Source organism: Apteryx rowi, unplaced genomic scaffold (genome assembly GCF_003343035.1).
Source record: "Apteryx rowi isolate R43461 unplaced genomic scaffold, aptRow1 scaffold_208, whole genome shotgun sequence".
NCBI lineage: Eukaryota > Metazoa > Chordata > Aves > Apterygiformes > Apterygidae > Apteryx > Apteryx rowi.
In genome coordinates, this window is record NW_020448397.1 from 458540 (window position 1) to 483099 (window position 24560).

The 24560-nt window shown below is 36.4% G+C and overlaps 1 long non-coding RNA gene across 4 annotated transcripts in view; it reads right to left on the reverse strand.

Moving 5' to 3' along the window:
* The window catches only part of LOC112965256, a 33418-nt gene that overhangs the window by 8113 nt on the left and 745 nt on the right, over positions 1–24560 (reverse strand). For 3 of the 4 annotated variants that reach the window (XR_003253224.1, XR_003253226.1, XR_003253227.1), the window contains exons 2-7: positions 24063–24115; positions 18442–18636; positions 18080–18148; positions 16541–16618; positions 15216–15297; positions 6422–6510 (exon numbers count right to left, since the gene is read on the reverse strand). This is a non-coding gene — a long non-coding RNA (uncharacterized LOC112965256). Of the gene's footprint in view, positions 1–1494; positions 1575–6421; positions 6511–15215; positions 15298–16540; positions 16619–18079; positions 18149–18441; positions 18637–24062; positions 24116–24560 lie in introns of those variants that run through there. The other variant, XR_003253225.1, reaches the window with a different exon arrangement.

Sequence of the window (24560 nt, forward strand, 5' to 3'; positions counted from 1 at the left end):
TAAACCAGCAAGGAGGCTGTTTGAGGAATGAATGAAGATTTTTTGCCCTTTAAAATACTGTACACAGTAACTGTTAATTTGTCATTTTGTGTTTTGTGGTTTTGTACCCTCTCTTTTAATGATTTCTACACTGGCTGAACATTCATCTCTTACACATTTCTCATGCTAAGAAGTGCACTGCAGAATTTTAATAACAAAAGTGCTATTTCTTATTCTATTAGAGTAAAAAAAATTTGCAGTCCTCAAAAATGGTATTATATAAGAACTGCATTATGGAGGCAGCAATAATGATAAAAAAACCTGAAGTTGCTTTGAGATTTGCATTTAAAGCAGCATTCAAAATTTCTTCTTTCAGTTTTCTAACTCTGGCACACTCATTTTTCAGAGGACAATTAAGTACTTCTTGTAAGTGAAATACTTGCAGAAGAATGTTTTTCCTACCTCAGGTCTTATGCATCTGTGTAACACCTTCATCAAAGAATTTTGTATTTTGAATTTGATTTCTTTCATCATATTCTCTAGAATATAAACTTCTCAGGCCAGTTAATTGACTTTCTTAATGAGGATCATTTTAACAACATAGGTGTATCCTATTTACTTCTAACTTAAGTATGCATGTCAACTTATGTATGTTATGTCACAACCTAAAAATAATAAGAATGTATTGTTTCTATATGTTTAAATGTCAGAAAAAGTGACATTTTTCCTAAGAGAGTATTGGAAAGAAGTATAGCATGTGCTGCTTGGAGCTTAAATGTCAGCTTGAAGCTGAAATTAGTTGATAAATTCCTCATCATTTGTGAGCTCGTTTTACTTTGAACCTTTGAATCAAATAATTTTTTGTCTTCCACTATGGTAGTCTTAAAAGAATTCATCACTAACCTAGCACCAGGTGATGAACCAGTCATTTTGAATGGGTTCCAACTAAGAAATACTGAAATATAATATGGAATTTTAAACCAGAAGTCAGAGTAACAGCAAAGTAATTGTTCAATTTATAACTTGCATCCTGTGCAAGAATTGTAAATTCTAAACATTAGGGCTCTATATGACAATAAAAAAGAATATTAAGTATCCAAAAGGTATTGTCATAACTTTTGCAACCTTAAGAAAGCTTTACTTATATGCAATATAGCCAATAATTTACCAAAACCAAACAAAAAAGTACTTGAAATTATCCAGCTATGTAACTGGTTTTCTTATAGTTAATATCTACAAACAATTTTCCATCCAACCTGGATGGAACCTGTGAGTTTCAACTACTTTAAGAGCTCGGGTGCCTAAATGCACATTCAAATAAATAATATGACCTGAAAGATGGTGACTTACATGCACATCCTTAAGTCTTACATTATATTTATCCTACAGAAGGTGATAAAAAATTTATTAAGGTAACTGATTCATGCTTATATGGCATAAGCCAAATGATTTGCAAGCCTGATATTTTAATGGTGTTCTTTATTTAATAGTATTCATTTTTGCAAACATAGCTTTCCAGTTGCAATTTTTTCTAAGTTTGGAAAGAGTTTCTCTGGTACTCAAGTATCTTGTTGCAGCATTGCGAGACATGTTTCCTAAACACAAAGATGACAGGACAGTTTTATTTACCTGTATTGAACATGTACAGATCACCAATCACTTTCCCATAGTGGATACCACCACACACAGATACATTCCCCACCACAGTACTAGGTGTGCAGAGCTCTGATTTGTATCCAAATTCATTTCATACCTTTTCCTTTAAATCAGTCACCTCCTGCTGGCTTGCTTTCCTCACCAGCACATTATTGGGTAGCCACAGATCCCTAACCACTTTCACTGGAAGTGTGGAGAGGCTGGGGAAAGAGGTTGTAGTGTAATAACCTTTGCATAGCTGCGTGCATATGTATTGAGGGGACTATAGAGAGGCACAGGTTATCACAATCCTTATAATGAAATACTATTGGAAACAGTGTCTGAAACATATTACAAATCTGTTTTCTAAAATATTAAAATATTATGCCATTCTGCTTAAACATAAGAAAAACCTGTTTAACTGTAAGGGTGGTCAAACACTGGAACAGATTGCCCAGAGAGTTGTGGCATCTCCATCCTTGGAGATACTCAAACCCTGACTGGACACAGTCCTGAGCAACCTGCTCTGGCTGATCCTTCTTTGGGCAGGAGGGCTGAACTAGGTGATCTCTAGAGGTCTCTTCCAACCTCAGCAATCCTAAGATTCCATGCTGTGTTTATTTTGGGAAAAAAAACCCACAATATCATGCATATTTTCACTATTTGTTGAGCTAGCTAGTCCTAAAGCTGAGAAAGAAGAGAATACTGTTGCAACACAGAGACAAGACTGAGCAGGAATTTGGTACCACTTGGGAAGTCTAACAAAATGGCCTTGATTGTAAAAGAAAATATGCATTGGTAGCCTTGATGATCTGTCCCAACCATAGAACCAGAACCTAAGAATATAAACAACAAAGGATGTGTACACGTGGTAGGAAGGAGGGGAGAAGGTGGATGGGACAAAAGAAGAAAGAATGGAAAGAAAGGAAGCAGCGGAGTGTATCCAAATGTGTGATAAATGCGTTAATATTTTTCATACTAATAGAAATATACTAATTGTTCCATAGCAACTTACCAGAACTTTTATTCAGGACTACTTTCTTAGAGGCACCCTTACCTCCAAAAGTCTAGTGGTGTGACTGGAGGGAAAAGTCTAGTATCTTATAGATCAGGTTAAGGAGGGTGAACATAAAGGAAAGAATGGAAGGAGCAACAGAGACATAATATGACAAGGAGACCATGAGCTGGTGAAGATGATATCATGAATTGTCAAATGAGACAGTAAGAAAGAATGGTAAAGAGTAACAGTGTACAGTTGTAAAGGGCCTAGGAAGAACAGCAAAGAGGCTTCAACTTGGCACAGCGAAACAGAGAAAGCCAGCTGCAAAACTAAAAGAGCGGAGTAAAATGGACGGAGCAATAAAGATGATTTTGTGACAATGTAGGTGTTAGGAAGTAGTGCTGGGGAAGACAAAAATTGTGACTACAAGATTCTGAGATATTTAAGCTGCAGGCAGGAGATTTGGCTGCCTGAAAAGAATTCAAAAGTCATTTCTTAGCAGTATTAGGCAGCAAGATTTGGACATAAATGGTGATAAAAACACGAAAGCTTAAAATCTCTTATTTTAGTTACTCATGGCTCTGGTGTGGAATCAGTTTTGCAGAGAGGCAATTTACCATAGGTATATAGTAACACAGTTACCAATCCTCTTTAGGCCACAGAAAGAGGCAAGTTTTAGATAAACATATCTAAAACAAACTACATGATTTTGTCTTACAGAACATTTGAAAAATCAAGCCCAGAGGTACCATCTTTTGCCTAAAATGAAAAATTATTATCTGTTCTTTGACAATGCTAGCAACAAGCTTGTATCAAGCAAAGCCAGTGGCTTTCCTTTTGCCTACCTCCAACTTCGAAATCCCACAGTTCACCTGAAATATGTCTTGTATACAATAGAAGCATGAGCCTGTATTCTATCTGGTCAGACAGATGTATACAGCTTTTGGACAGAATGGCACTTCTGGGATCCTGGCAAATGACTGTAAAGTCCTGTCCTGTCCTGTCTAGCTTTTCTTCCTCAGAAATGTAGATTTTTGGACATATGCCTAACGCAGCTTCAGATCTGAATTTAATCCCATATTTCTTCTTCATAAACAACTGTAGTCATGCATCAAGCTGATTGAACCTCCTAATTTTCTATCGCTTCTTTAGAAGTGATAGATTTTACCCTTGCTGTTCAGCCTCAGAATAATAACTATTAAAAAAGAAGCAAAAACAAAAAAAATCCATAAAGAAACTAAACAAAATGTGCAAAACATCACCTTGCATGAACAACGCTCGCAAAATTCTTATATTCAAAGACACCTGTAAAAACCTGAAGGCAGAGATAGCTCAATTAATAATTAGAAGGAAACATGAAACCCCAAAATGGGTTAAATTACTCRTAGTCTGCCTCCTCATCTACCCAAGAGCAAACTGAGTCAGATCTTTTTTTCTCCTCAGTGTGAAGCACAGATTCAGATCTGGCTCAACATTAGAGAACATAAAATTCTGAGTGGGTTCTAATGAACCTGGTTAAGGTTGCTGATAGAAAACTCTGCAGGATGTGCACTTCACTAGACATGACAAGTACACTCAACCAAATAATTTGCACAACTCTTTCTGCTGTACCAGAAGCTTTAAAGTTCCATTTGCAGAGTCATAGAATTTCCCAATGTATGAGAGGTTTTCTTGTCAGCCTAAGCATCCATAATGCTCTATTGTGGAAAAATATGCTCTCACTCTGCTAATGTAATACAAAATAATCGTCATAAAAAGTTGGAAAATTTTAATGCTGCTCATATTCACAAAGAAAAAAAACAGAACCAACATTCATAATATTCATGTTAACAGAAAGCAACCTTGGCTTATTCTTTCTTACCCTACTATATGTAATAAATAAATTGTACATTCATTAAAAAACTAGGAAAGTTAAGAAGAAAAAAAAAGTTCCCTGTAGGAGTCACCCTTATATTAGTTCCAAAGTTCCCATGCTCCACCACATCTACATATAAAACATATCATGTAACAGGTCAGACTTTGCCCTTTGGCTCCTCACTTGCTATTCCCTCTTCACAGTTGTTTCAATGATGAATATTCCACTGCCTGTCTTGTGACAGCCTTGCTCAACAACACATATCTACAGTGACCTTTCTCTTCCTTTCTCAAGCAAGATCCACAGCAGGCACTGGAGCATCAGTTCAAACTGGATCTCACCCATAACTTTCATATGGAAGACACAGTACATAATGTATACTCATCTTTTCAAATAAGAAATTGTCTGACTCAATATCACTCTTTATCTTGCTAGGGTTGTTTTGCCTTTGTTGCCCACTGTGTCAGAAAATCAAAATGTGTCAGTTTTGTGTATTTGGTTTGTATGTGCCCCTTTTTATCATTTGCTCCTGTACTTTAATTGAGATCCTTTTGGGGGAAAAAAAGCTAGAAAGCTAGACAAGAACATTCAAAGCTTCGCCCCACCTGCTTCAAGTCAGGAACTTGAAGCTGTCTCTTTCACATCCCAGGTGCATATCCTGACCACAAGACTACAAAAAAATAAAATAAAATAAAATAAAATAAAATAAAATAAAATAAAACCAGAAAAGTTCTGGGATAGATCTGCTGATCTTTCCTACTGGAGTTGTTCCATTTCTGTAAATTGACCTACAAACAGAGAATGAGAGAAAGAGGAAGAGAGAGAGAGAGAGAAAGAGAGAGACTAAATCCATAGTCCAGTAGCTGGGGCAGGTATCTCAGCTATGGAACACTCAGGTTCAAATGCCTGCTCTGCCAGAGTAGCCCATATCCCATGGAAATGTCCTGTTGCTGTTCTTAGTATCAGTACTTTTTTCAGGGGACTTGAAGAAGGAAAAGGAAACTTTAAAATATCTTGAGTTTATCCTAATGTAGAACGGGAACACTCTGGAAATTCTGAAGATATTTCCCACCAACCTCTACGCACAATGTCTGGGAACACTTTTCAAGATGTAAAGTTCCTGTTTTTATGTGAATATTGAAAATGATATTCTTGAAAGGACCTGTGTTTAGCTCACTGTTTCAAATTATGTTTCTCTGTGGAACTAATAAGTCTGAAGTGGGACCTGAAATGCTGCACATCATTGAGAACTGACATTTGGCACAGAATTCGTCTCTTATTTGGAAAGCTCACAGCAAAGAACCTCACCCACTGAGCCAAGCTGCCTTCAGTGAATGAAGTAAGACGACACGTAAAAGAGGAAAGAAGCTGCATTCCCACTAGGCCTCTATGTGGCTTGGGAAAGTAAGCTCTAGAATTGCAGCAGCAGCAGCTACATCACTAAAGAAAGTTAACCTATTGCTGTATCCACCTTTACTCTATTAAACCACTAAGAAACACAGTATCTCTAGCTAAAGCCTTGTAGCTCACATGCCTTACATAGAATTCTCCTGATGCAAAAAGTTGCTATAACATGCTATACTTTTAGAATGCAAAATAGATCTTGTTTAGTGTTCATATTTGAAAACCATGAGATTCTAAAGCAATTGGTAGATTCTTTGCCACATAGTATAATATATAAGTATTTAATAATATATAATACTACAATATATTATAATATATATTAATATATTCATAATAGAAATAGCACATTTTTGGAGGTGATAAGGATGTAGGGAGTCCTACTTGGGCACAAGCCGAGTACATGAGAATTCCCATCACTACCTTCCATTACAAAAAACATATTGAAAACAAAATGTTATACTTGTAAAAAAACCTCCAGCCCTTTGCATTTATCATTGCCCTAGTGTAACTACAAATCGTATACATTTTGATTGAACTTTTGTACTCACTAAGAGCAAAGCTGTAGGCTCCTGGAAGACAATCTTCAGCATTTTTGGTAGAACATCCTTCAAATAAATGTAACTTTCCTTTTCCTATACTGAAATGCAAAGCAAAGATTGTACGATTGGTTTGTAAAACAGCTCCTGAATGAATAAGCAGAATTTCTATAAAATCAGCATGTTTTTAGATTTATTCTTTATAGCAAATCATGCATGTAAACCATTTCTTAGATTCAGGCAGACTAAACCTTACCTGCAATCTGACGAAAATCTTTACCATAACATTGCTTGCGTCTACACCTTCTATTTTACTCTTCGGTATATTAAAAACGCAGATAATTGCACAGATTTCAGAAGYATTACAGAAAAAGCTGTCCTTTGATTCTGAGAATTAAAAAGGCATACTGCCAGCTCATCTCTGAGTAATTGAAAAAAATAGTGCTGTTTTTGCCCTTATGACACATCTTTAAACCTCCTATAACCTCCTATGTTGCATCACAACATCTGTCAATTCACAAATATTCCCCAAGCTTTGCCCATTCCTACTTGTCCATGACAACATTTATAAGAAAATAAATTTTATTTTCAGGTTTCTAAAGAAACCATTACAAAAATGGAAAGTATTTCTTAATCAAGGCAAGAACATGGTAGTGCCTCTTAATTCAAAAAATGGAAATGTGTTGATGTATTTAAGGAAAATTAATCTATAGATTAAAAACCTGGAAAGCAAAACCACATTGATGCAATCCCTTCAAGTGTAATTCATCACTGCTGTTAAAACGGAACCACGTGATTCTTCCTTTAATTTGCCTAATATGGAGTTTTGTATTCTAGCTATACTTCCCTCGATTTTAACTTTTACATYGTTTTCCACAATTTTCATTTTCCCACAGATACCAATACGAATGTTTTACATCATCTTCCTGACACCAACATATCATATTCAGTCTTGTGGAGTGCTTCGATATATATTCGACTAATTATTTACAGGGATTTTTGCCAAGTCATTCTTGTCAAAGAAGTTTGTGCTGCACTTCTAAGCACAAATCTATTGCGCATCTCTAGTTGTTCTATATTTTTCCTCATTAAACATTGTGTATTTTCATATACTTATATGGTTTAAAGAATGTGTATGCCTTTGTAGTATACTGATCCATTATCCTGCTTTTGAAAAAGCTAGATATGAGATATATTCTTCTGTCTAAAGCATATATCTCTAAAACAATGATACAGTACTAGAAATACATATATATTGAGCAAAAATGCAGACAGTTACTTTATTTGAAAATAGCAATTTAATTTATGTGAGTCATCTCACAGGTCTTGTATATTCAATACTGATGTTTACACAGGAAGTGGAAATCTTACTAAAAAAAAAGTTTACTACTATAGGCCAAWTGGGATACTGATTTGGAAGTTGCAATGATTACAAATATGTGCCTCAAAAACAGACGATTTCAAAACACAGTGATGTCAGCTGTTTTCCTGACAGCCCTTCCACATGTCTCTCATGGTTAAAGACTCCCTGCCATGCAACTGCTTGGCTCTCACGTTTTTGGTTTATTTGCTGGCTTTACCATATGAAAACAATTCCAAGCATCAAAATAAAATATTTTTGAAAGGAGAAAACAGTCACAAGTTTTATGTGCTTACTACAATCCTTCCATTTACAAGAATACATATTACAAGGACAAAGAAATGCACGGTCCAGAGGGCAGTGCTGAGAATCAAGGCCCCGAGCTTCTAGGCCTTATCTAACCACAAGCTTGTAAAAACACTAAAATAGCTCTGTTTCTCACTCTCCTCATCTCTAAAAAGGAACTAGTACTAAGCAACTTCATAGGAATGCTGCATGTTTTGATTACCTGATACTCTAAAGAGCTTTAGGATTCTCAGAAGTAGCAAAATGTTCCAAAATTTTTTTTAGATTAAAAATTCCATTTTTCCTTAAGAATGTATTTTTCTCCAGTGCACTAATTGGCTCCATATGGGTAAAGCYTGTGCAAGAGGCAGTGAAGACAATAGCATAAATCAGGGGTAATGTTAAGGAACCTTACAAACAATCCCAAAATCGTTAACAAATGTGATCGTTTGCTGTGGGATGTTTTCTATGGTGTGTTTCCACTTAGCAGTCAGATTGTTTACTGCACTCAAGCATATGAAGTTCTGTTGAGGTGCATTTCCTGAGAAGCCTGACACTGAGAGCAGAGCGTCGTCTACATCAGAGACAGTTGCATCAGCAAATGCTCTGCTTCACCTCAGTGCAGCCTGCTGCACTAGACGGTTGCACAAGAATACAGGAACATAATTATACGAGAACAAATATCTCTAATTTAAGCACAGCTGGGAACCTCCCGCCACATCATCTTCATTTTGTTCCCTTACGGCAGCATTCCTCAATGTTCTTAATCAATAGACCACCGAACTTCTTTAAAACACACACACACATGCATGCATGCATGCATGCATGCACGCACACACACGCACATGCCTCTACTGCTAAGCAGCAGGCAAGAAAGCCGAGCACTGCTGTGTGTCATGTAGGCGAAGAAAAAGTTATTGCTATACAAAATTGTGTTTTATTTCAAAATTGGAAACAATAAAGTATAGAATACCGATAAGATAGAACATGACACTTGGGCTGGGATGCCAGAAGGCACTGGTAGCAATCATGAACTGGCTCCCAACCTTCCCTCAGGGCACTTACTATTTCTTTGATTGCAATATTTTTTATGAACTATCTTCTGCTGCCTTATGAGTAATTTGTGACTTATGGGTGATGCACTAAATGACACCGCTGATGTACTAATGAGCTCCCAATAGTAGAAAAGGAATACACTTAACACCTGATACGAAGTTAGAGTAGAGAGAGGCCTTTAAGCCCTCGAGGGGGCAAGGCAAGGAAGACGCACTCAGTCTATGCTCTGATCCTTAGAGAGGTCCATACTGGCCTCCTCATACAATCAATGAGATACCCAGCTGACATCAGTCAAAGCTATGGCTCCATAGATTCCAGGACACGTTGGCTTATGCTTCCTTCAAGGGGAATTGGTAGTTTCAGAGGAAGTCCTAAAGGCACAACCTGCAAATCTTATCGGTTTGTTAGAAATACAAGATTCAGTTCTCTAGATCCTCAGGGACCTTGGAGACAAGTCAGATCCAGTGTGACATATAATGCGTATTTATCATGCTACCACAGAGAATACAAGATTGAAATCTTTACAAGAAAAGGGAATCCCTGACAGACATGTTTTGCCTGCTAAATGGGCAAGTGACTCCCTGCTTGGATTCACAAAGCTGCTGTTTAACCTGGAAAAAGAAATAAAAGACAGGGCTTTTTATTTTTTTCCTTTTTGTCCGTGAAGCAAAGGAGCCATATGTGCTGTCACTTTGGGAAGAGAGTATGTCATTTGTTTGAAAAGGGTTACACGTACAAATGTCTGTATTTGTTTGTCCCCCTCCATCCTTTGCCATGTTTGCATAAGAATAAAAAGAGTTTACAAGAATCTTTGAAGTAAAACCTTTATCAAGTTCCCCAGTCAAGGGGGTGCCGTGAAGTAGAATACTTTTAACTGGATCCTCAAAAAACCCATCAGTTTTCATGTGGGGAGAAAGCATTATCATTATTCTCCTGCTTTTTGAAAAAATATTTAACTATTATACGACTGGCTATATGTGAATAGCAAGTAGGGGAAGGGAACATGCTGTGTAAATGACTGCTCTTCCCTTCTGTCCTATTACAGCTGTGCAAAATTATAGGGAACACCAATTCTGCGTGAAAGGAGAGAGGCTTCCAAACTGACTTAAAAATGCACCTATACTCTAGCAGTTCTAGGACTGCTTTGTTTTTTTAATCTTTTCTGAAGCTCTGAAGGCAAAGTCCCAGGCTTGATATTCAAAATAAATACAAAAAACTATAAAAGAACCATAAAGGAAAGCCAAATAATCGTCCAAGAGGGAATTCTGAAAAATGATACAGGTGTAAACACAGCTGCAAGGGAAATAACTGATTCTATTAAAGTTTAGCATGCTGTGTACTGGAGGCAGATGTTCATAACTTCTAACTTTCTCAGAAAAGGCCTTAACTGGCTATATACCACCAAAACTTACAATTCCTCTGTACCTGTAATTTATATAGATATGCTGATTGAGTATGCTGTGAGCATACACATTCATTTTCATTAATTCCCTTGGCTCTTTAGAGCACTACTTTGTTAATCACTAGCTGTTAGTTATAGCTTTTGGCAGGTATATATTTTAGGATGCTTTTTTTCAAATTAAAAGGGGGATTCAAAATAATGAGTAATTTACAGAATGGTATTAATGTTTCAGTAAAAAAGCTGAAGCTATACATATTGCAAGCCATTTCTATCATCATGCGCTGCAAACTGACAAATGGAGCTAGTTATTTTGTGAATGGAAGACCCCCATGGGAAATCTGAGTCACGGGGCAAGCAGTGGTGATGGTGATGACCCTCCCTGTTGCAGGAAGCCACTGAACACAGCTTACAGTGTTTGGTAGTATGCGAATATATCATTCAAAGAGAAGTGCTGTAAGTGTTCCAACCTCTACGCTCTTTTACATTTAACACCTTAAATCACTGTTATAGTTCAGGTTGTATTCTTTAAGTGAAAGTAGTACATAGAAAGTGAGAACTGAATTCTTCTTCTTTAGCTGGTGGAATATGTGATGTCTAAGGTCAGGGATATACCCAAGTAATCACAATAATCATAGCTTTTCTACTATCCAAGTACTGAGCCTGAAGACAGGCTAGGGCTCGATAACCTTTTGCTTCACACCAGAGAAGTGAAGGAACTGCAGTACCAGCAATAGATAGACTTAACTGGATAAAGACAACGCTAGCTGAAATTCCAATAGAGRAATGATCTTGTTTGCAGCTATATACATTGCAGTCTTTCATATTTACATTTCTTGCCTCTTGAGTAAATTCAAGTTTAAGTAAATATGTTCTGCCTTCTTGACCTTTCTCAGTATTTTGAATTGACTACGCTATATTCTTTATTTCATCTGTTAAATTATACAGTTTGATGTAAACTGTTAAACTGCAACTATCTGCAGTTCAGTGATGAAGTGATTCTTGTAATAAAACATGGGTAAGTAGCGCCCACTATAGTTAAGGCTGAGTTCCTATTTCCATTGCTCAGATGTGTAGCAAATAAATTCATCTAGGGGTTAGCTTAAAAGAAGTAGGTTCTGTGTTTATAAAAGTCAAATATCATCTTTCGTTTTTCCCATTTAAGTTTGAACTTTTGCATTTGGGTTTTTACTTCTGGCATCTGTAACTAACCTGCAAATTTCTGTYGACAAGGATTCTTCAGTATTTTAACTTAGAGATTTTTTGTCAATAATTTCTACAGCTAAAACCCATTAAGAAAGCAGAAGAGATGCATACATATATCAAGCAAAGGCAATTAAAAATACAGAACAATATTAATTAGAAGTGTTCTATATTTGTCCAAATCTGGATCTCACTCACTTGATAAAGCCACATTTTGATAATGTTGTAATTTTCACAGCAATGTTTCTTCTCCTTTGATTACCTGCTGGTCCTGAAATGTAAACACAAGCAAAGGCCTAGCAAAGTGACAGAAGTGTGAGTGCATTGGAAATATGGCATAAAGTCAACCTTGCTGCATGGCTGCAGCATTGTTGAACAGTAAGTCCTGCATCATTCCTTCCAGAATAACTGAGGACAGCAGAACCTTGTGAAGCTATCTTCTTTCTAACTCCCCTCCCATCAGAAACCAGCTATAGGGGTTACTGGACCTTAAACTGTGATCCAGATTTTTTAATCGCTGCTGTGAGCCAGTAAGGTTTCCCCTAATGCCTGTGTATGCATTCTCCTTGATGCTGACACCCCTCTTGAGAATGAAAGCAGATTATATTTTGACTTCTGCATAGGTGTCCTGCTTCCCTTAATCCTCCAAGCCCATAATAATGGGCTTACTTTCAATATTGGCCCATAGCTTCAGCAGACTGTATATTATGAACAGAATCAATATGTTCCTTAATAATAAGAATATTCAGTGAACCTCTGTGTCTCATCCTTAATAAGATGATAAGTGGCTATGTAGGAAGTAATAAATATTTTAATTAAATCAATAAAAAGACTTTTAGGACACCAGGCCCTTAATTTAAAGACAGGCTATGGATTTTTTTTTTTTAAACTATATATGCTCACTGTGTAGGCTCCACCTCCCACCAACGTCCTTGTCCCGACATGTTCTCAGCATCTGAGGTTCTCATTAGAGCTGAAGGTGATGGAGGTCATTGACTTGCCTATTTCTCTGATGATGTCAAAGGGAGCTGCAGTTGCCCAGCACAGCTGAAAATCTGTCTATTCACTTTAAAGTAATCACTTTTAGTAAATCAGCTTTGAAAAATTTTGCCCTGCATGCTTGCTAATACATGCCCTATTACACAGCCCATATATCCTCTGTCTTGCTGAATGTATCAATATCCTAATTTCTGAAATTCATAAATCCCTAAATATTCCTGTACTTTCCAAGCAGGAGTGTAGGGCTACACAGTATACTTCTTTATACAACAGTTAACTAGTAGAACCCTCTGTTATAAGCAAAGAGACCAAAAAAAAAAAAAAAAGGATTTTTAAGGGAACATAAGCATAGAATTGTCAGTTTTGAGTTACAGGGATAAAGCTTTTGAAACTCCTACAGTGGGTGAGGAAGATAATTGCCTTAATCTTTTTCTTCTGACAGATACACCACTGCATAACTATCAGTCTTTTATATGAATTCTGAAGTAACTGATGCAAAAGACTGTCAGGTGCTGGACCTGATCATGTTTAAAAAAAATTAAATTGAATAACTGGGTACAGTTTTAACAGGTCTCATTTGTCTTTTATATTGATTTCCCATGATCCTAGCATTCCCAATTGGAATGTAATTTGTGACTGCATTAAAAAGTAGGCATTTTTCATTGCCATATTTAGATCTAGAGGTTGAACACAGACATGTCTAGGCTGATTGTACTTGAATTGAAATGGAAGCAGAATTTGCTATTTAAAACAGACATATCACTGAGTGCTGCACTTTATCTGATGTATAACTCCTGAATATCAGATGGGGTACTGTAATGTGTATGTATGTAAAAATACGTATCATTCTCTAACTGTCTGTGGTTTTCATGAAGTCGACACACTGCTGCTTTTATTTCATCTGTAATAGCATCTGTGGAGATATTATGCCCATATGGAAAGGGCAAGGCTGTCCAGCATGGAATGGCTACTTTTCCACAGAAAACATTGATCTAAAATATTTGCATCTTCACTCAGTTATACAAAGCATTCCTGGACCCTAATCCTCCATCGGATTCCAGCTAYAAGGTCCTCCAATATTCTTGCATTTTGAATGAATTACAGAGATTACTTTAGCAGTTCTATTGAGTCAGTGACCAGACACCATGTGTCTCTAATCAACATTAACTGGAGCTCTTGTGTGTCCTGTGTGTTGCAATACAGAGTTGACACATTGAGCAACTGTTTTCTAATTGATATAGAAGCTGAAAGAGGCACTACCCCAGGGGAAAATGCTAATATTCAGCTGATTTTCCTAGTCCCTTCCCCAACTATGAGATAATTTCACATCAAATAGCAGAGAAAAACACCCAAGCCAACTAGTCATTACAATTAATCAGCAAAACAATTGTTTAAAATGTCTGCATGCTAATCTGCCAGGTCTTCTCTGACTACACTAACAACTCAACAGTAAGGCTTCTTATTCATTAGCAATGACACTTTCACAGTTTTTAAAAGGACGTCTATCTAGGTTTGGTTAAATCAGCTATCATATTTCCATATACTTAACAGTAAAGCACCTCATAAAGAAGTTCTGCAAGACTACTTTGAGCAGAAAACCTAACTGGAGGTCTACCTCCAGATGAATTCCTATAAAACACAAAAATAAAATGTGCCTAATACCTTCTGCAGTTCACACGTGAGCAACATTTTGCTCCCTGAATGACTATTGACTATCGTATTTACATATAACCTACTTGACAGATATCAAAAGAAATGATGGAAATGAAGTCTTTATCACTGCTCAGATAAATCTAAAGCAAATGCATTTAAAAACTTGAATTCTCACGCATACCGTCATGTATCAGTCCTACGGCTGTACACAAACTAAAGCCAAATCAAACTAAAATTTGCTTCCACAACTGCTGATCAAAAGTGGGAAATTATCCATATCCTGCAGCTGTAGAACACAGAATTACATAAACTTCCTTTAAGCATGTTGGCCTGCAACAGTTGCAACTTACCACTCATGGGCATTTACACAATACAAGAAGTTCTAGTTGACGCATTTATATGTATCTCACGGAAAAATGCTTTCACTTCTGTCACTAGCTTTAGCTGTATATTTTTGTAAGTCACAAAGTATATCCATAACAATATTCTGTACTGCTAGATGTAATAACTAATTTTGACTTGCAACTTTTGACTGAGAATTAAGCAGATGGCTGTAACAGCTCAGTACTCACTTCTTCCTTTTTAATACTTGCTTAATATGATATTTAATATTTAAAAGTGACAACCAAAATCTGCTTTTCAACAATTTTTCTAAAAAGGACAGATGTACTTTTGCTTATATTGCTTTTCTCAAAAGTAAGGATTGGCATTTAAAGTATGCTTGCAAGGTTTGACCACTGAAAGAAAGAAAATGTTATACAAATAATTACTACTCATGAGGACACAGCAAAAATAGAATAAAATAGTTCAAGGATTAATTGAGCAGAGATACCTCTGATTTTCCAGCTTACCAAAATGTATGTTCTTCTCCACTACAAGGAATATGTCCCTGCTGCAGTATCCTCTCCCAAGTCAAATCAGTGAGAGTGACTGCTGATAAATAAGAACGTTAGACTATTAACATCTAGCAGTATTCCATTTAATGTATTTGGATAAACACACTGAAAAACGAGGAAAGATGGTGACTGAAACAGCTTACATGGTATACTTCCATTATTTTTCCCATAATCATTTCACCTTATTATCATCATCATAATTTTATTTTATTTGGAAGAGAATATGCTACATCCTGTGACATGGCTGCTTCTGGTAACGAAGTGAACTATTCATCTTCTAGGAAGAAAAACATTGTGAGCACATAGTTCACTATCCTTCTGCCCAGTCTTTTCCAAAACAAGTCAAGTTTCTCTGCAAAACTCTTGCAGAAAAATCCAAAATTCAATTATATTTTAAAAAAGGGATTATGAAAAAGGCATTCTATATCCTAGATATCTAGCAGCAACAGTAAACTGTTCTAATAACATGAAATATTTCTAGATGCACATACAAATACAGCAGGTTAGCAAATAATGACTGTAAAATACATCTAAATAAACTATCATATGGAGAGAGCAGACACTAATTGATCACATGAAGTAAATTAAAAACCACAGGGAATTATAATTACACAGCTTTTATTTCTATATACACATGAAACAGCAGAATATAAAAGATTTTGTAATTTTTAAATGGTTGTTAAACCATCTCAATCTTGCTCTCAGCAACACTTCACTAATTCTGTGGTGATAACACTTCATATACAGCACAAATGACTGTCCTATTATTGTGAAATATGTGCAAATCCAGAGGGAGAAATAAATCTGTGAGTACTTTGCCAGCTAGAAAAGATTAATAATATCTCACTTGTCAACATGTAGAAGCCATTGAAATATGCTGGCTGATCATCCTGGTGGGGGGGAGAGAGAGAGAGAGAGAGAGAGAGAGAGAGAGAGAGAGAGAGAGAGATTGAAGCTGATATTTTTATTTACAGGACGTTAATAATGACACCATAGTAAGGACTGTTTTTTAAATTAAAGAGGTGTTTAAGATATCACAAGTGACTGATACAAGAAATAAAACATAAATTGTTACCAAGGGAGGAGTGGGTGAAGAACAGGAATACACAGCAGCACACGATGCAAGGAATCCCTCTACAATGACTAGTAAATATTCAGATTAGAAAAAAGAAATCTAGTAGTACTGAAGACTGAAAACAAAAGGCTTTAAAAGATATCACTGAACACAGTTTTACAGCAAATTTAATAAAGTATAACAAGCCTAAACCAGTTATACTTACAAAGGTGTTATCAATGGAACAGCTTCCAAACATGAATGCTCTGTTGCCTGTCACTGCCAAAGCATGTCCATGTCTAAACTGAAAAGGAAGATGGAGAATAATGTGGCCTGCTGAAATTATTCACATTTTTTGCCCTTAATCTGACGGCGTAACTTAGGATGCCTAGGTAGCAGAAGAGATGGATTTGAACCTCCTTAGCCTGAGTAGGGAATTGAACTCAAATCAGTCACTTCCTGAGAAGTGCTCTGCTAGGCATTAGTTAAAATGGAGATGTGTTGCCACCACTACATTAAAGAAGGTGAGTCCTGTGAATGTAGCTGCCTGCCAATAGAAAGGATTCATCTCTGTATGTTCTCAGTGAATGGCTGCACCTCAAGTGTAGTGCTCTTCTCTACATAGTGACCCCTCTTAGATAACTCTACRTACATCCTTGTTCAGAACATGGGAAGCCTGGGTTGCCATTTGGAAGTGTAACTTTGCCTGTTGACAGCACAGAAAACCTCCATGACCAAAAGAGGTACTTGGAATCACTTTTCTGGGAACAGATTCTTAATTTTCAGGTTCTCACCTTAAATTCTTCTGCAGTTCTAGCACTTGCCTTTTTGAAAGCTCACAGCCTGATCCAGTGAACATATCTGAACATTTCTGCTAAATGGCATCTCCTTGATCTCAGTTTGGCTGTAAGCATCCTCTGGTGGGAAATGGACCTCGGTGTCCCAGTGTGGCAAAGGACCCAGGCATAGAATTAGTAGAGGACATGCACAAATTCTTTATTTAAGGAATAAGACCTTAGGTGGTAAACTTTTCGTCAGTTGTTAGCTTTTTATTTGCACAGTAGCCAATTCAATAATTTTAACCCAATAAAATGTATACATTCAAAATGGCTAAGCCAACAAAAAGATAAAAATTATTAGTGAGAAAGGTGCTTCTAGATATTTTTATTATCAAATCTTAAAGATCTTCACATAAACTAAGCATCTGCTAAACACCATATCTATTTTATAAAAGGTAGATATAAAAATAGCTAAAAAAGCGTTGCAGAATTTTCCTGGAGGCTAGCAAGCTATTCTGTTGCAACCTATGAAGCAAAATAATAAGAATGCCTATGGCATTCTTCATCTAGAGGGGCCCCAAACCACTCTGCCAACTGTTTATGCATTCAAGATTATTCCAGATGTGTACTTACACATTATTTCAATACGTTATGTTTGAGTGTCACTCAACTTGAGTAGTGGTAAGAGCAGGTAAATTTTTGGAAGCAAACAAAATCAGATTTTGATCAAACCATGATGATAAACTCCTTATTTGTGTAATAACTGTACTATATGTATGATCTCAAAAATAACCACAAATGATCAGAATAACAACTTATTTCTCATGTGAGAGCCACAGGATTTTTAATTAATGTTAAACTTACTCTTATGTTGAAACAAGTGTAACAAGACAAACAAAAGTCTCATCAAAGCCGAATTATAGTGTACATGCAGACATACAATTGGAAGGCATTTGACAAGCAAAAGGGAGATAAATATAACATACCTATGGCTTGGAGGGTCTCCAGTGACCTCTTCTGTAATTGAGTGTCCACTTGCTAATGCCACCTTTAAGCTATGGGGAAAAACACATATTATTAAAAAGGTTCTGCAAGAACATTCTGAAATTCATTCAGTGGATGAATCAGTGATCTTGATTATTTTACTTAAAAAGGGATTTAGAAGAAAGCAACCACTGTTTCTTTATTATGTCTGTGGCTATTCTTTCATACATTAAAGCACTGTATTTATGACAGTTTTCAAGCTAAAAATAAAAAGTTTAAAGACTGACAATCAGCAAGTCAGAAGGCAAGTCAAAAATAACCTTTTGTTATTTTTCTTTTTTCCTTCAACTCATATTCCACTCACCTGTTGCGCCTGTTTTTTTTCACTCTTAGTGTAATGTCTTTCTGTAGGTTCAGTGTGTTGTCAGAAACTCAACTCTGGCCTAATTTATCCAGCTCCAATTCATTCTTTATCTGCCTTGGTAGCAGTTGCTATGACACAAGGTACACTGAAAAAAGATGCACACTTGCTTGATGATGCAGCACTATTTCCGGGTTGCTGAAACACATGGCAAGTTACACAGATAACTGAGACCTCTGCGTTCATGCTGATATGTCTGTAGTGTGGCACTACAGTAAACAAAAGTATTTTATATTATTATTAGATTATACTAGAGAAAAGTTGCATCAGTTGATTGGTAGCTATACTCGTTGTTAATTTTAAGAATAATTAACCTTATCTACTCTATACAATTGATTATCTCCATTATCAAGTAACTATATCATCATATTTGGAATTCCTACAAAGGAGCAAACCAGAAATTTGGGTCTAAACCCAGGAATTTATTGTAAATGAAAGAGTAACATACTGAAACAGTTTGGGATTTTCATTCCACACAGTATAATTGTTCCAGAAAAAACTTGCTGGCTGTAAATGGATTATACTAAACTTAATTGTTCCTTTTGTATACAGTTCTGATTTTCAAAAGCAATTCAGACCACAGAAATTAAAGAAAAAATCCTGTTTGTTTCTTCGTAATACTAGAAACTCAGCTCTCCAATATAGTCTTCTCTTTATTTTCCTATACAAATGAGACTGGTAGTTTGGGACTCCCAGATAATTATTAGAACTTGATCAATAAATACGGATAGTTATCAAGAGATGTCCCTGCTATTGCATGTACATGGAAAGACCATGAGAGTACATAATTTACATTAAGGCTTTACACTGCTTCAGCTTTCAGGATTTATACCAAATGAGAGCTCAAACTCTGACTAGGGAAGCTACCTGTCAAAGCACTTTGTGAAAACAGGGCTTTGATATGTTTTAGATCATAAAAACATAAATTGTTTATTTTCCCAGTACCTCTTACAATTGGTGCAAATCACAACATTGAGTTTATCACTAGATTACTTTTAATTTCCATGTCTTCCTGTCCCTTTCCATTCCCCCCCTGCCTTTTTTTGCTGTCCTTGTAAAAGATAATTTCATTTGGTATTCTTTGTTTTAAAAATGGTAGATATGAGCGATTTAGCACTAATTAATTTCAAATAACTTCATTATATTAAGAGCGGGAATGACCCTTGAGATGTCTCTCACCATTCTTAAAGCAAAAATTCAAAGGCATTAATATAATTATTACTTAAATTGATGTAAGAATGAAAGTGTGCCCAGCACAATTGTCGGAGTGGGAGACGGACCCGGAGTAATGATGAGTCTCAATGCGAGTATGGTCGTTCTCCCTTTATTAGAGCTTACACAGAGTATATATAGACAGGCGATAGAGCATGTGCTAGCAATAGCTGTATGATTGGTTTACAGACTCTGTTCACGTGCCTAAAGCGAATACACGATTGGTGCAAAGTTGCTGTTCCCGTGGAGGGGCTTGTCGGCCCCCTCCTTTACTTGTTTACCATACTTGCCTTCCCCTTCTGTAATGGCCTAGGAATGCTCAAGGACAGTTCACATAGCTGCAGGGATCCTCCCTCCATTGTGAAGACAGGACTGCTCACTTCTAAGAGATCATGCCCCTTTTCACTTAACCATTCTTCCACACACAATAACAATAAATATGGCACCATAATATTAAGTTTTAAAAATAATCACAAATCAGGCAATGCCAAAAATTAATTTTGCCTAATAATCTTAATTTGTCTTCATATGATTTGTGTGTGCGCCTTCTTCCTTTTAGTATTACTATATTTGATTCATTCTCATACGAGAAGCTCCTTTTGAAACTAAGCAATAACAAGGACCTAAGAACGTAATTATTATTTAAATTTAACATAATTATTTATTTCTTACATGATGGAACATTTGAACCCAGTTATAGGGCACCCCTGTGCTAACCAGTCTTTGCTCATAAAAACAAATAAAAAAATAAAATCTCTCTTCCAAACAGATCGTAGATGATGGCACCAACTATCTTACTAATTCCAAATAAAGATGATTTGTGCTGGGATTTTTTTCTAAATGATATATGGGAAGCATATAAAATAATGACTGGTATTAGAGTAGTGCTGGGTGCAGAGAAGAAAAACCCTGCTAAACAAAAACATACTGTAGTTTGGCCACTGAAGTGGCAAGACTGCTCAGAACACTTCAGTAATTTACTCAATTAAACCTAAAATAGCTTAGGCTGAAAGACTATGAAATAATTAAGAAAGCTCAAAAAATTCTAGATTACCAACAGAAGAGATAAAAAGAAGCTATTCTAACTGCACAGAATTAGGTAAGTAACTTGAACAAAATAAGAAGCAAAAAAGATCTGTCCTCAAGCCAGATTAAAAAAATGCTCTTCATTTGAAACTATAACCCCATCTAGCGGGACTCCTTTTTAATAGCTATGTGATAGGATTTGATCTGTTTCTTACTATTACCCTGAATATTTTCTGTTAGTAAAGACCATAAAATAAGAGCTGGAGACTTTTGGGTTTTGCTGGCACCATTTTTTTCCCTAAAGTATTCTATCCTTGCTACCATTAGGACTACCTTATCAGTAATAAAGGGTTGATGTATACAGGAATACTATCTGTTATCTGGAGGAACTCTGAGCAAGCTTGGAGTAACACTGTGGAAAAAATACAAGCATCCAGCTGTGAGAAAGGTAAGAGATTTATAGATAGAAAAGTACAATGCAGAAGTAGTGTAGGTCAATGGTCCTTGGATCACCCAGACTGCAAGGATTTCCATCAAAGTTGTCTGTGGTCACGGAAATTAATAAATTATAAGGGGGCCCAAGACTGTAAAGGAAAATCTCACGGCAGCATGTTACCTGCTTAGCAGTGTTACCTGGGAACAGTGACTGATGGGGACTAGGTTATCATGAATTTGAGCAGCCCAAGAATGAGTTCTGTCTGTGTGCACAGGCAAATTGCATTACTGGCACCTTCCACTGGCTTTGTTCCTCTTGCCTTTTATAACACGAAGAAACTGAAGAGGAAAGATGACTCCTCAAGTCTAAACTCTTTTTGCCAGGAGACTGTGATGTATGGAGCAAGCAGAGGGCAGGGGGTTTTTCAGGTCTGTAATATCTATAGTTCACTTTATTGTAATACATAGCTGGGACTGAACGCAGAAGCCATGGTGAGTGTCTACCCTGCAGAACAAAGTGGCCGGCCTCTCGCACGCGCTACTGCTTCACTGATAGAAGCCCTCAAGCTGTTTTTGTTGACAACTCATTTAGTAAGAGCATATTCACCAGCATCCTGCCAAAACAACTGTACAGAGCACTTTCTCAAGCTCCACCCAGCTGGCCGCAACCAATAATGTTACTTTCTGAAGACCGTGTAAATCATTACATGATCTTTCGTATTTCTTTGATCAGTAGTTATGGCTATCAGTGTTGACCTACAAATTATCATCAATTAGCTAGAGAGCATATACCCATTGATACAAGTGGGGCCATCATACTTCTCTCAGACCTGTCACTGGATACTTGCAAATTTAGCCTGAGAGTGCTGTTGTGATTTCTGTTTCAAAGATTTTCGGTCTATAAGACTGGCAAGATCTGAGCCTTAAAATATAAGAACAGATATACAAGCTATACCAAACTTCCACCTATTCCAGTATCCTGCCTCTGAGATATTAGTGGATACTTACAGAAAGAGTGGAAAAAATGAGCAACAGCAGACTGATCCTTCTTTCAATAAACTCACCCAGCTTCTAGCAATCTGCAGCTTAGGGATTTTCTGTTGCTTAATAGCCCTTAATGGAGTTTTCTTCCATGAATTTGTGTAACTGCCTTTTAAACCACTTATGCTTTTGAACCAAAAGATCCGGTGGAAATGAGTTCCAGAATTTAATGCCACTTTGCCTGAGAAAATACTTGCTTCTGTTGTTTTAAACTTGTTACCTGATCATTTTATTTAGTGTATGCACTTCTGCATAACAAGAAAATAGCAAGTAACGGTAACTTAGCCACTTTCTCCATATCAGTCACAATTTTATAGACTTCTGTCATATTCTTCCCTTCCCTTAGTCATCTTCCACATACTGAAGCCATTCCATGACTCTGCTCATCCTTGTCTCCATGTTTTGCATTTATTTTAGTTTTATTATTTTTTGAGGATTTTACAGCACAGATAATTCACAGATTCTTGATATGTTGACATTTTCAATTTTTTTCTCATGTTTCCTAATATTTCCTAAATTTCTATATTTCTTTTTGAACACTGATGAGCATTCAGAAAAGTACCTACAAGGTTTCTAACATCTCTTTCGTAAGTAGGAATAGCTACTTCAGAGCTCTACACACCCAATGGCTAATTAGAATTCCTTTCCCTTAGATGAATGATCGTCATTCATCAACAGTTAATTTCAGCTGACATTTTCCCATTCACTCACGTTCATGATATTCTTCTACTACTCCTGATTGTTCTGATCACACCCAATAGCATTCTGTAATAAACTTAATCTCTTCATTATTAATCCTCTCCTCCACATCACTGAAGAATATGGCTTAAGAATATTCCAAATAGCATGGAGCACAGAATCTAAGGGAACTCTGCTGGTAACCTCTCTTCATAAACTGACTACTTACTCCTTCTTTTTGTTTCCAATTATTTGTTTAACCAATTCTTAACAAATATTATATACTTTGCTCAAGATGGCAGGCAACAAAAAAATGGGACTGATACACTGAACCAACAACAAAAAAAGACCAATTTTCACCTCACATTTCACTCTATTATGATATGGCTAATAAATCCAGATTTAAGCATATATGAGTTGAAGACAAACTGTTTTTCATGAAAGGAGCTTGCTCATGGAATGAACAGACTTTCTGACCAAACTGCAAATGTCCGTAACAAGTCTCTTCTACTGGGCAACATGCACCAGGTGACCCTGCTTGAGCAGGTGGGTTGGACTAGATGATCTTCAGGGGTCCCTTCCAACTTCAACCATTCTGCGATTCTGTGATATTCCAGTGACAAGCCTTATGGGTACTTTATGTCCTTATATAAACAGACAGGTCTTATTCTACAAGCTGCTGAATAACTTGGCCCTAATTTAAAGAAGATGAATAGTATGTACTTAACTTGTGCTATACCAAAGACAAAGGATAAAGCTCTAGTATGTTTAAATCAATAACAAAATTCTTATCTCCTTCAGTGAAACAAGATTTAATTTAGAAAGCTCAAGCATTAGTAAGACCACTGTATAAGAAACAGACAAAGAAATAAGGCAAATGCAAAATCTTCTGGGAGAAAACCTTCCAACTTTAAATTCTGTATCAGAGAAGGCCATAACATTATGATATGAAATTACAAGTAGCTTCTTTATTGGGCCTGAATCAATAGCCATCAAAGATGCTAGAAGACTTTCTACTGATTTGGATCCAAATTGGATTAAGTACATAATGGAAATTATTTTAATGCTGAAATTCTCAAAATACAATGGTGACTTCAAGCAATTCTTCTTATACAAATTGAAACCTGCGATCAGTTTACAAAAGCTGATGTATTAGACTTATACATTCGTACCTTGCTAGCTAAGGAAGCTGTCCAAATGCCAAAAATTTTGAGCATCTTGCAGCCTGTTAAAAAAAACAAAAAAGACTGTAAGGAATGAAATCCCTGTTTTCAGGTCAATAGAAAAATTGTCAGGACCTCAAAGGACCCAAGATATTACCTATATTTCATAGCACTGCCTACTCTTAAAGAAATGAAAGGTTTTCTAAAAGCCTGTAGGCTACAGGAATAAGAAAGTGGAAGGAAAGCATGAAACTCGACAAGGAAATTAGCTTGGGCAGCCTGTGAGAAGTCATTTTAAATAATATATGCCAGTTTACTAATCTCTACACAACTGAATTTTGCATATCTATTTAGTTCATGGTATCCAGTGTTCCTCTTAAAATGCTGATGTCTAGATTGAGCAAAACACAGAGCTTTAAGAAAGGTCACATAAAAAAGAGAAATACAATTTTTCAAAACAACACGTGCAACTTTGCTGGAAGAGAATGCTTGTTGAACTGTAGCATA